General features: G+C 47.7%; 1 pseudogene; it reads right to left on the bottom strand.

The window, feature by feature from the left end:
• Positions 1 to 1123: 1123 nt before the first annotated feature.
• On the bottom strand, positions 1124 to 12822 carry LOC132322453 (E3 ubiquitin-protein ligase BRE1A-like; annotated as a pseudogene).
• Positions 12823 to 13743: the final 921 nt, after the last annotated feature.

Here is a 13743-nt window from a genome sequence, read left to right as displayed (position 1 = left end):
TGACACAGATCAACAACTTCCTCTTTTGATTTGAGGAGCAGACTTCCAATGCAGCCTCCAGGTCAGGGAGGACTGAAACTCCAAGCCACATGACATCCCTGCCAAAATTCCCAGCAGCCGTGACAAAATGCAGCATCCTGGTGCTCCTGTTGTGTCAGGAATAAGCTGGGGATACAGCCAAAGGGACAAAAGTTGCTCTAGCTGCGCATATTTTGAAAGGAGAGGAAGGAAGAAATCATGTGTCTCTACTGCAGTTTAAAGCTCGCGAGAAACGTTTCCAAGAACTGGACAAAGGATGGGAGAACAGACAGTACCAGAGGCAGCAGTACCAGAAAAATAAACCAAACAAGAGCTTCAGTAAGAATTTGTACATAACAAGGTTAATCTTTGGGGTAAAGCTGCAGCAAAGGAACCACCCAAAGTCCTTTTCTGAGAAGGACAATGACAGCAATGCCTCAGCCTAGGGGAAGGTGAGCACATCAACCAGGGCTCGTCAGTGGAATGCTATTTTCTAAGGGTCTCCAAGATCTCTCCTTTCTCCTCTCCTGGATATTTAGATGTGTGAGTTTGGGCAAGGGTTTCCTAGTGCAGCAGCCCTCAGGGGTTCTTGCCCTGGCTCAGGAAGATACACAGGTACCTGAGGAGTTGCTCCACTGAGTCTACAGATTCAGTTCCTTGGCCTCTCTGGGGCCTGTTAATTGGGAAACTCTTCCCTCCCAGGAGCAGTGCCATTCCTTGATGGGATTTAATTAGCAGAGCCCTCAAATGAAGCTCTCACTGATCTCTGCTGCAGCTCAGCTTCTATCCCACCTAGGCAGCACTTCAGCTGCATGCCCCCACCTTGGCAGTGTGAAAGCAAGGGATGGGAAATTTCCTCTCAGACACAAAGAACACACAAAAACCGAGGGCAAGACCAAAGGGACAAAGCCAAGAAAGGAATCAAGATCCAGAGCTGTTTCTTTCCAGACCCTGAAGGCCCCTCCCAGGAGACACTGCAGGTCAGGCAGCAGAAGCTGAGGGAGGGAAGGAGGGAAAGGAGGGAAAGGAGGGAAAGGAGGGAAAGGAGGGAAAGGAGGGAAAGGAAGGAGGCCGGCTCGGCACCAGCGGGGGCTCTGAGAGGGCCTCAGCCGATGTAGATCCTGTGGAACTCGTTGGACCCAAAGGCAGCATTGCACTTGGGGCGGACACACAGAGACACACAGACACACAGACAGACACAGAGACACACAGAGACACATAGATACACACAGAGACACCGACACACACAGAGACACACAGACAGACACAGACAAACACAGACAGACACAGAGACACACAGACAGACACAGACAGACACACAGACAGACACACAACAGGAAAAGGACTTCCCACTTTTCCTCACCCACCTGCTCTCCATAGCAGTGAACCCCCAGGACATTGTAATGCTCATACAGCAGCCTCAACTTCCTACAATGACAGGCCCCTTTGAATCCTGATGCATTCCCAGGCTGGTGAGAGGAACACTCCATCCTGGACTGATTCTGGTGAGGACAGGTAATTCTCTTCAGAGCAGCTCCCATGCTGCTATGTTTTGCATTTTGGAGCAAAACACTGTCAGAAACACAGCACAGTTTTAGCTGCTGCTGAGCAGTACTTACACAGCACAAGACCTTCTGTGTCTCATGCTGCCCACCAGCAGATAGGCTCAGGGTGCCCAAGAAGCTGGGATGCCACACAGCCAGGACAGCTGATCCAGCTGGCCCAAGGGGTGCTCCATACCCTACAGTGCTGTGCTCAGCAATAACAGCTGGTGGAAAGGAGGCAGTGGGAAGATGTTCAGAGCTGCAGCATTTATTAAACAACAAGAAGGCCTGATGAAGCTTTGCCTTCCTGGAGATGGCTCAACTCCTGCCTGCCCCAGGAAATAACCAATTAATTCATTTCTCCTTTTGCTTGTATGGACATCTCTGCTTTAACTGTTCAGCTGCCTTTATTCAGCTCACCTGTTTTCTCACTTTGTCCCTTCCGATTCTTTCCCCTTTCCCTCAGTGGGGGAGAGAACAAACGCTTGTGGGCAGCTGCCTGAAATAGATAACCCACACCTCCATCTCCCCACCAGCTCTCTTGTCCTCTCTCCTTTTTCCCTATTACCTGTGTTCTCAGTGTCAAAACATCTCTGCCAGCTCCTCCTTTTCCTCTTTCAGCAGCTTATGGATCTGGTTGGACTTGATACCTTCTGACATCAGCTGGAAGTTGGCATCATCCTTCTCCCGCAGCTGCTGCATCAGGATGTTCTGCTCTTGCATGTCTTCAAAGGCTTGGCCTGTGACATCCATTTCCAACAGCAGGGCCTCTTCCTCCTGCAAAAGCATCACAGGCTCTGGCCAAACTGTGCCCTGGACCCCCTAGAGTGAGCCTGAACATTTTATTCAGAGACACCAAAGCTAGCGAAGATGGAGGAAGATTCTTGGTGTCAGGGAACACCATTATCCCAACAACCAGGAAAACGAATTCCCTACAAGTCTGCACCACAGCAGAGATACCCTGAAGGTGCAGAGAAAAGATGGTCACCTGTCACTTGTCTGGCAGAATCAGGTTTGACACAGTCCTTGCCAGAGCTGGGCAGAAACCAACACCCAATTCCCAGCAGCTGAACAGCTGTCAGATAACACCAGGCCAAAAATTCTACATGTGGGCAGCTCGACAGCTTCCAACTAACAGGCTGCCGAGCTCCTGCAACTCACTTTGGCCACTTCAGCATTGACAAGGTAGAGCAGTTCTCTTCTGCAATAACAAGAATCCAAAGTCTGAGAAAGCACACGTCAGTTCATTGGCTTGCCTCTATCCTGCTGAGGTGGTCCTGCTCTCTCATTGGATTGAGCCTTTTTTAGCAGAAGGATTGTACCACTTCCATGCAAACATATTCACTAGATGAACTGAGGAGGTAGTAATTCTTAAAAAGAAATTGTAATCTCTTTCCCTAATGGCTGATAAAGCAAATTCTCTTCTGTGTGCTTCACCAAGCTCACATGTTTAACTGTTTATTTAATGCTTAATTGTTATCAAACATTTCCCACCATGGCCTGCCCGTGATATCCTAGAGCTGAGGCTGGAGGAGGTTATTTTGCTGCTGGTTCTTTTGCTTGCTCCGTTTTCTTCCCCTTTGGTAAACCAGCACCAAGCTCCCATCTCTGGCCCACACAGATATCAATTCCTTCTCTCTTCCTGGACGTAACCTGAAGACAGCTCCTCCAGTTGCCCCAGACAAAAGAAAACTCATCAGGAATTTCTCACCTGCTTAGCCATGGCAAGTTTCTTCTGTAAATATTCAATCTGTTCTTCCACTGCTTGGATCTTGCAGAGGGCATCCTCATCAGCCATCTTCTTACTCTCCTTTTTCTCCTTGTCCTCCAATTCTTTCACCCTCTGCCTCAGTTCTTCAAGCTACAAGAACCAACCAGAAACAACAGTAAACACAAGGATATGCCCTGAGCATTGTTCAGAGCCTTTTTTCTCCAAAATTCTCTGAAACGCTCAGGACTGCCTTCAAAGCATGGCAAAAAACCCAGGTTGTTTTGACAGAGTAGTACAGGCAGATGTACCATTGAGATGGGCTGCAGGCCCAAGATCTTGACTTCCACACCTTTGAAAATTTCACAGCTTCTTTTATCAGACTAGGAACATCAGTCTTCTGCAATTGTACATGGATGGATATGGGCTCAGAGAGCATCTGCTCCTTTAAGGCCATCTGGTCAAAGACCTTCTTCCATACAAGCAGGAGATAACAGGAAAAGGAGGAGGTAAAATAAAACATACAGAGATACAAATTTGGCAGACAAATGGTAAGGGAGGCAGTGATGAGAATGAAACCTGGTCAGTCACACTAACTGATGAGAGCACACAGGAGTGTAAAAACCCTTACTCCATCAAGGTTATCTGAGTGTGGGAGAAGGAGAAAACCCCAAATAAAGTCTACAGAGACACAAACCCGACAAAACAAATACAAAGAGAGGAAGCAAACCTCTCCAGTCACAACAGCTTCCAAGAAACTACAGGAAGCACCTCCAGGAAGGTCAGCTGGGACTTGGTAACTGATGACACTGTAAAGCAGGAATGGCTCCTGAACTGGGACAGCTGTGGCAATCAAGAGCTGCTCAAATCCAGAGCAATGTGCAGGAAAATGGAGACCAAGGATGAACAATTTGGGCTTAGACAGAGAAGGATATAAAAGGAGCCAGTCCCGTGGGAAATATGGGCACTCAGTACACATTTGTCTTGCTCAGCCTTGCCCATGATCATCACAGCCTGTCCTGTCCTATCTCCTTGTATCTTTTCCTTACACATTTTCCTAAGTATCGCCATGTAATTGAACTCTTTATCCCACGTGTGTGTGCTGCACAGAGGAAGTGCTGCCTATAGGTGAGACCTGCTTGTGAAGAAGGCAAGAGGGGCTTGGAACCACAGGGGTCCCAAAGAGAGGGACATGCTGGAACTGAAGGGAGCTGCAAATGGGTCTGTGCCGATGAACCTAGAGATTGTTGTGTGAGTGTGCCTGCACTAGCAACCAGCCCCTGTTTATCCCCAGACCATTCCAATAGCTAAGTGACAGAGCTGAGAAGACAAACAATCCTCAGTTCTGAGGAGAGAAACAACACAGTTCTGCTGCAGAGTACTTGAAAAGAAGTTTAAGTACCACATAAAAAAGAAAAAAGGAAGAGAAATCAGAAATACCTCAGCTTTTGCCTTCTCAGCTGCCATGAGCTGCACTTTGTCTCTCTGCTCTTTGGGGGCAGAGCAATACATACCTAGCAACAGTTTCATCTCCTCCTGGTTCTCCTGGACCTTCCTAGAGAAAGGGAGACAGACCACAGTGAGAACACAGCAGCAAAGCCGCTGTTACACAGCCAGCACCCCAGCCTAGCAATATTCTCTAATCTCCCAAATGGATATGGAGTCATCCTTGGGTCATCTTATCCTGCTAATATCAAACAGCAGCTGAATACAGGCTGGAAATAAAACATGTTCAGACACGGGGGTTGAAATGCAAGAAGTGAGCTGGAGATGAAATAGGTATCCTAACAATAAGCTACAAACTATCCACCTCTGCTTTGGGAACCATCCACAAGGGGGAACTGCTGTCTCCTCTATTAATAACCTGCTGCTGTGAACTTCTATGCTATTGTTATGACAGCAACAAATCAACATTACTTGACCCACACCGTGAAGTATCTGCTTTGGTAATTCATGCTTTAGGCTACTGCCCTGACCACATCACAATCAGATACAGAGGGTGTCAAGAAACTCTCTTGGTTCCAAACTCCAGTCATGCTGATCCTGGAAAAGCAAGACCACGTGAACACCCCAGCCTTGGGCACTGCTCCCACAGGAAAGGGAGAAACAGCAACTCTTACTTGAGCTCAGCCTTCAGCTGCTGGATCACTTCAGCCTCCTTCTTTCTTCCATCTTCATGCTTCCCTTTCTCCTTCTCTTTGGACTCTCTCTCCTTCTCAGATTCCTTCTGCTTTTCCCACTCTCGTTCCTTTTCCTTCTCTTTCTCTTTTTCTTGTTCTCGCTCCTTCTCCTTTTCCTTCTCTCGCTCCCTCTCTCTTTCCTGTCTCTCCCACTCCCATTCCTCTTCATCTCACCTGGCCTTCATCTCATTAACATCTTCAGAAGCAGCCTTGGGAACAGTCCCTTGGGCAGAAGGATCAGCAGGCTCCTGCTTGATCTCTGCAGGTTCCTCCTTTGTGTCTTCAGTGCTGGACTGGGACTGGAGAAGAGCACTGCCACCGCGAGAGCGGATCTGGCCTGGAACATCAAGAGAGATGACCAAGAAAACAAACCTTTAAGTTCTTAGCCAGGAGTCTTCCTCAGCCCCTTCTCCCTTGTCTTCCCAGATCCATGCTTCCATGGCCCCTTTTCATGGAGCACCACACAGCTACAGAGGAGCATTTGTTTGGTCAAAGGAAGCAGCAGAGTGCAGAGCTCCACAGAAAATTTCACTGCATCCTGCACAGCGTATCAGAAGGGTTGGTGCTCCTGGCAAGGGTGACAGCATTCCCCCTTCTCCTAAGCACTTTCTCCTCTTTTTTGGCATCTCCTGCTGTGTTACCTTGCTCAGGTCAGACTGGGCCTCTCCCAGTTTGCGCTTGTATCTCAGCACCTCTCCCTTCAGCTGGTGCTTCTGATTCTGGAGGCTGCTGCTGAGGGGACGCATCTCCCGATTAATGGGGCCTGCAAAAGCAGAAACACCTCTGCAACAAACCACACTTCTGTCAACCTTCTTGAGGACTTTCATGGAGATGGAAAACAAGCTCAGTGACAATGACAAAGAACAAAATAAGACTATCACCATTTTGCCACGTAACAGAGCAACACAAAACATTTGCAGAAGGAAAGTCATGCCAGTTTTATACGCAACCATCATTCTTTGCAAATTCACAAGCCTTAAGTTCCCATTTAACATTCTTTTTATACCCATGATCCTAAGGGAAACGTGGCCTGTTACAAAAAAAATCTGATTTAAATGCAACTTCAGATGTCATTTATTTCCTCTGATGAAATTTAAGAAATACTGCTTTGCTATCTAGATTGTCCTTACCGACTAGGAAATAAATCTTCCCCCCACAAGTCATTTTTAATAATGCAAAATACCCTGTCATAAACCAAAGCGTTAGCAAAATGTATCTATTATGCAGCATCTTATGAAAGAAGTCCGATAACATGGAACTGGCCTCCCGATAAAACAGGTGAAGAGCTTTGTTTGTTGAGATGGGAAGACCTGCCGGAACAAGTATTTAACAGTAGCAAGGAATCAAGCCACGCATCCCAGTGCACTGTAGCCCCTAATGGGCATTGGTGGCTAGGTGGTATTTGTTTTTAGGCACAGCAGAACACCGCCATACCTGCTTGCTCCCTGGCAGCAAGTGTCTGCTCAAACTCTATCCTCAACATCTCATACTCTTTGTGGACTTGTGCCAGGGTGTCCTCCAGCTGAATCACCTCCGTGCGTAGCTTCTTGTGAAGGCTGACCTCATCCCTCTGAGGAGCAAAAAGGAAACAGAACTCGGTGCTTTGAACCTGGAGTATCTCTCACCTCATCAATATCAGGTACCACCAGAGCCTGACTTATTGCCAGCAGCGTCTATTTCCTGAGCATTTGCAGAGGCACACAGAGCCAGCAGTGATGGCTGGGGGCACGACAGAGCTCCCAGGCTGGGGGAGCAGAGGTGTTACCTCCCTCGGTTCCACCTGGCGCTGGTGCGTGGCGCGGGTGCCGTGGAGCAGCGTGCGGGCCTCGTCAAGGTGTGCCTTCAGCTGCAGACTCTCCTTGTACAGAGCAGAAAACTGGGACTGCACGCAGCGGTACTCCGGGCTCTCCTTCACAGCCTCTTCCACTGCCCCTCGCAGCTCATCCTGGGTGGGACACAAGAAAATGCCACAAAAAGGAAAATGATCCCCTTGCCTTTGCATTTGGTTTCTGTCTCTCAAGACAGAACAATAAATCAAGCTGCCACAAGCAAAGACAAAAGTAGAACTTGAATAGCACTGCTGTGAAGTAGGTCCAAGTGATACGACTCAGTACCAACCTTAAAAAGTGTCTGTGTTCTCTTCATGCGCTGGGCTGCTTCTCTCGCACAACCATGAGGGAAGTTTTTCACTCTTGGGTCCTGAAACAGTTTCTCTCAAAGATATGAACTTGGAAAACATAGTAAATTGTAAACACACAGATCAGTAAAGATGGACACATAGAAAAGTAGGAGAGAACAGAGAAAATGCACATGCAAGTAGACATTAGGTCAGCCTTCTACCAGTAAAACATAATCACTGAAAGAAAGAGAAATAAAATAAACCCAGAGGTATAGAACTGAACTCCTAGGAAAAAAAGTTAGCAAATTATTGTGACTAGCAGCAGTGAAAGAGACACATATATACATGCATTCAGCTTAAACGTAACAGCAGGGGAAAAAAACCCCTGTAAGCTAAAGACCACTTCTCCCTAAACAAACTCATGTGGATAAACTGAATTCAGAGGTGCCTCAAGACAGTTTTCAGCATCAGATCTCTGGATTTAAGTTATTGAGACAGACATTTCTTGTAACTGGCACTGACCACTAAGATGACATTTGGATTATTCTCTCCACCATATACTTATTTACCACAGCGTCACAGCTTCTTGTGTTACCACTTTTAAAACATCACAGACTCACAGGCTGTCTCCCATTTATCCATCCCCCACAGTGGGGAAGACAGAAATTCTTTGACTCTTTCAAGAGCCTGTCTCCCCACACAAGTTCCCTGATTGTTTCTGTTCTCTGGTTCCACTTGCACAGGACGTGGGGAAAGTGGAAGAGGGATCACTACTTGTAAAGAGATGAAAACAGTTTTAACCAGATCTGGTTAAATGGACTCCAAGGTCAGAACGGGACACGGGCAGGAAACCATCACAATTTCCAGCGCTGGCCACGCGGTGTCACCAACGCACTGAGCTGCAAGTGGAGCCACAGACTCGCTCAATTGTACCTGGAGCAAAGTGGAACACAGCTCAACAGCAGGCTCCGAACAGACGCTGCAATGAGGATTTCTGCAGACACAGCGCTGCAAAGCTGAGGGCAGCCCATCCCACAGAACACCTTCATCCTCACACACCTACACACGTCTCACCTTGAGCTTTTCATTCTGTGTTGTTACTTCCTCAACATCCTGACCTAGTTCCTCTAATTCATGAAGGTGATTCCCAGCAGACTCTTTCTTCTCTTCCAGCTCTGCGTTCATCTCCTCAAACTGCTGGGATAAACTGCTTGTCAATCCTACTGTTAATGTGTCTCCTGAGAGTGCTAATGAACTATCTGTTCATGCAGTAACAGCAGCTACACCCTGAGCAGTCAGGTAACTTGACCAAGCCAGAAAGAGTCTAATTCCACCAGCTGTTTCTTAAATAGAAAACTCATACACTGACAAAATGGCTTGCCCAGAGTCACCCAGCTTTGTGGCACAGGATCTAAAAATTATACAAAATAAGTATCTCAATTCTGTTCAAACTGTGGCCCTTGTTCTCCTTCCATTTATTCTTCCCCTCACCCACAACCAAGCTCCTGACCTCACCTTGCGGGCATTGATGGTGATTGTTCCCCCACAGAGGATGCTCCCAGCTCCATACACCTTGTAGCCTTTGGAATTTACCTGCAAAAAATGCAAGACATTTCCTCAAGACCCAATGAAACACTGACAAGACTGATGCAGCAGGTCCAGGACCAAAGAAGGAGCACTGCAGATTCTCAGCTCTCCCAGCAAAGTCCCAGAAAGGATGTCACACAGCAAAGTAACAGAGAGGATGTCACAGAGCAAAGTCCCAGAGAGGATGTCACACAGCAAAGTCCCAGAGAGGATGTCACACACCCGTCCAACACCACCCCCACTTCCCAGGGCTCCTGGCCGGCGCTTACTCGCTCCAGGACATCGGCCAGGTGGCGGCTGAGCCTCTGCTCTCTCTTGCGGATCTTGTCAATGTCCCACTGAAGGTCATCAGTCATGGTCTCCAGGACAGACAACCGGGATTCTGCTGTCTCCACCCTCTCTTGCAGCTTGGAGAACTGCAATCAAAGGAGTGCTTCAGCCAGCACATTGCATAGAGCCAGCTTTTCCTGCCACTGCTCTGGAGTCATTTTTCTCTTACTCATCATGTGCTTTTCATCTTTTGCTGTGGTGACAGACTTTTACGCAAACTGAATTTTACACTGGCTAAATCTCAAGACAGCAACAAAATTAAGACAAAACTGAAAATGGAGAAAGAGCAGGAAGCTGGTAATATCTGGCAGAATACAGAGGCGCACCTCAGCTGATTCAAAGCCTTTTTTGGATTTTAATCTTTTCAATCCCTACGTCCATCTGCTCTACAGAGCACCTAAGTGCTCAGAGGTCTAACGCTGTGCAAGACCAGCATAAACACAATTTTTCAATCAACTGAAATCTCTCCAACATATGCTGCTACTAATGGGAATCCTGTAACAGCCAGGATCATCCTGTAACTGATATCATTACACTGTCAAATTACACAGAGAAACCAAGGAACTGAGAATGACAGGAATGTCACCTCCACTGTTCCAGGTGTCTACACAGCCACCTCAGCATCACGTGCCCCCAGTTTCCCTGCTCTCCCCTCTTCTTTAAAAGTTAAATCCATTCAGTTCCCTGACATACTTCTATCCTTTCCTTTAGTGATGTAACAAGCAAATCAACCTGATTTCTACAGAAAATCTATCTACAGCTCTCCACAGCAACAAGCCTTTTCGTAACTTTCAAACCATGCTCTTCCTGTGCCCCTCCAAGAAAATGAAGTGCCTTCCAATCCATGGGAACCATAAATTATGCTAAGCAGGAGCCTAAAGCAGATTTCTTTCTCTCTCCTATTTATACCTCCTGAGACATGACTCTGTGCTTCTCCTGAAGAACATCAGCCAGTTCCTGCAGCCGTCCATTCTCGTGTGACAGGTAGGCATTCAGCTCCACTACTGCTTCTTCCATCAGTGAAATATCTGAAAGGTGCACAAAGAAAAGAAAATTAATGGAAATCAAGCTTTGATTTCTGAACAGCAGGAATTAAACCAATGAAAAATTGTTTTTACTCCTGAACAGCAAAATACAGAGAAATAAGAAAAGAGAAAAGGAGATTTCTGGGTCTAACTTCAGTTTAATTGACCTCTGCCACAGGTGCTTCCTGAGGGCCTGATCTCCATCCACAGAGAGCTTTCACCTGCACTCCATAAGCAAAAGGCTCTGCAGTTTAACAGTGCTACCCTATTTCTCACCCGTGGGCCATCCCTTCACACCAGAGATCACTTCAGCTGTGTCTGTGCCAGCAACCCAGCAGGCCCAGGGACATCCGAATGCTGCCCAAATTCATGCATAAACCTGCTGCAACAGGTGGCCCAGGGTGACACACCAGGCCAACACACCATCACACCATGTGACGACCACAGCACCAGGGTGACAGCTGAAACTAGAGCACCTGAGGACAGGCTCACCAGGCACCAGTGTCAAAGCTACTACCACAAAGTTTTCGACTGCCAGCCAAGGACAGCAACACTTCCCTACACCAATGCCAGACTTGGTACGAGGACACAGAAGGCACACCGAGCATGAGCTGATATCCCACCCAAGGTTTCTTTCAAAATATTCAAAATCTAACCTTAAGCTAATGCTGTTTTTTCAGCAGCCATCTGAGTCTAAAGTGAATCTGCTACATCAAGTTTTAGAAGAGGGTCATTTGGCTTTCTCTGCAGACTCTGCTATGTTCAAAACTGACAGCTACACTAAGTACACCACGCCATGAGATGGGTACAGTTTTGCTTAGGACTCAGCGGGAACTGAGCAGCTTGTTCTTCCTGCCCGTCCTACTAAACCGCAAAGGAGAAGGAGTCCACCATCAGTTCACAATGCTGATTTCACTTCTTTACTTGTAAGCGTGAAACCTTTTATGTCATGGCTGAGGACAGCTGCCTGAGAAGGTTCAGCTGTGCTCTCTGACTTCTCAGACACATGAACACAGTACTGGCAGAAACAAGCTGCTTCTTAGCCCAACATGCTGGGCAGAGCCCTCAGCATTCAAATACAGAGGTAGATACCATGCACTTCTGGCACATGGTCCTTTAGAAGAGGTTTTGATAACAAGAGTTTGGAAAGACAAACAAATTCATTTTGGAAAATACATGCACATGAGAAGGATTAGACCTTAATGTCTACAATGTAGGATCAGGTCTAAGGTGGGGGCAGATAGGCATTCTTAAATACCTGCCACCTTGCTCATACCTCCACTATCCAGCTTGTGAGACAGCACATCCACCTTCTCCTGCAGCTTGTCATACATTGTCACAATCTGGGCAACAGCACGGCGGGAGGACTCCAGACCCTCCTGCAGCTGAGATTCTATCTCCTAGCTGGCACTGCTGGCTAGACTGGCCAGGAAGGAGAATGCTGGCCCCAGTCCTTCTCCTGGGAACATAAAAGGGTTTAAAAAAAGTGTGTTCTAGAAGGTAGCATATCTCTGCTCTTCACAATCACCAAAAAAGTCTCTGTCAGCCTTTAGAAATGAACATCAGCATTGTCCACAGCGGAAATCCACTTTTCCCACTGTCCCCAGACAGGTGCCTCACCTCGTTCCCTCTCATCTTTGCGCTCCTGATTACTGTCAGAGTCTGGTTCAGGTTCTGGCACCAGCAGTGCTCTTCTTTCAGACAAAAGGTCTCCAAGACTTTGGTCCAGGTCGAAGCATTTAAGGATGATGCGGATCTTTTCATCCAACTGAATGATGGGACAGGCAAGGCAAGACAAGATAAAGAATGGGTGTGAACAAAAGGAGTGCAGTGGTACAGGGAGACAAGAAAACTCTATATGAAGTAACAGAGGCTGTTATCAACCTGATTCCAGTAGCGGTGGATGATCAGCAGAGAGGCCTCGTGGGTGGCCTGCCGACGCTCCAGCTTCTCAATGTGCTCCTGCAGCTCATCTTCGGTGGCCTGGTGCTGGTCGAGCATCTCCGCCAGCTTCCGATTCTTGGTCTGCAGGGTCCGGATGTCCAGCTCCTCCTGGGCACAGGCACACAGGCCAGGTCACAGAAGGGCTCATCCTGACCCCAGAGACATTTCTGCCTCCAGATGAAAAAACCAAAAGATGGAGTGGGGCTATGCAAGGAAGACATACCGTTTAAGGAACACCACCAAGTTTAATGGTCTCCGCAGTGGTGCCTGAATTTTCAACCCCTGCCTTCTTCTCCGGAGGTGCAGAAGGGCCAGGCTTTCCAGCCGTCCGTTTCTTGCCAATTCCAGACATGGTGGCTGAAGTGCAAGGATTCCCACCTTCTCCAAGTTCTTCCTGAACATTAAAGAACACTATCCAAGAAAGGCCAAAGACACATCCACGCGGTCAATTTGATTTGGGGTTTTTTACATGCTGATGCATCACCGTAACAAAGAGCCCAAAACAGAGAAGATCATGGAACTAGAAAGATTTTGAAAAAGATTTGTTGGGAGGAATGGATGTAAAGTGGAAGACAGCTAAGGAGGACTGTAAATCGCTACAGTGACCTTGCAGCTGGGAATAACCCTTGACAAGTCAGTGATCCTCTGGCACAGGCTGACTTTAGGGTGCCCACATCTCTAATACTGCACCTCTGTCCAGCTTTGGGGATCCCACAAGGAGCAAGGTAACAGACACAATCTACTCCTTGTCTTCTAACTGGGAGATTGTGCCAGCCTGTGCTGACTCACACATTCTGGTCCAACATTAAGCAGTGAAAGACACCAGCAGGATCTGCACTGCAAGCAGTGACAGGGAAAATATCCACTGCTCTGTAATGCTAAAATTGAAGCACTGTACCTTGTCACCCTCCTTGCAAAAACAATCTTCATCCTCCAGATGAAATCCTCCATCTCTTTTTTGCTGCATTAACAAAAATGATCCAGGTTAGACTTTGGCAAACAACTGAGACAGTGTGTGTGTGTGCACCAGCTCACTGCACAACAACCAAACTGTTCCTATTGAATCTACACACAAAGCCCGCCGGGCTCAGTGCCAGCACCTTCCCCGCCAAGCTCTGGCGCCTGGCCAACAGTCCCCACGTCCGCTCCATGCACTGGGACAGTCGGGCCCAGGGGCTGCGCATCGACCGCTCCTTCTTTGAGCAAGAGATGCTCAGCTCGGGCAAAGCCCACGGGGCAGGCTCTGAGGAGGCGCAAGCCAGCCCCGGACTCCTTCCAAGCCACGCAC

The sequence above is a fragment of the Haemorhous mexicanus genome, chromosome Z (genome assembly GCF_027477595.1).
Source record: "Haemorhous mexicanus isolate bHaeMex1 chromosome Z, bHaeMex1.pri, whole genome shotgun sequence".
Taxonomy (NCBI): domain Eukaryota; kingdom Metazoa; phylum Chordata; class Aves; order Passeriformes; family Fringillidae; genus Haemorhous; species Haemorhous mexicanus.
Note: the sequence above shows the minus strand (reverse complement) of the source record. Positions and strands in the feature narration are given on the sequence as shown.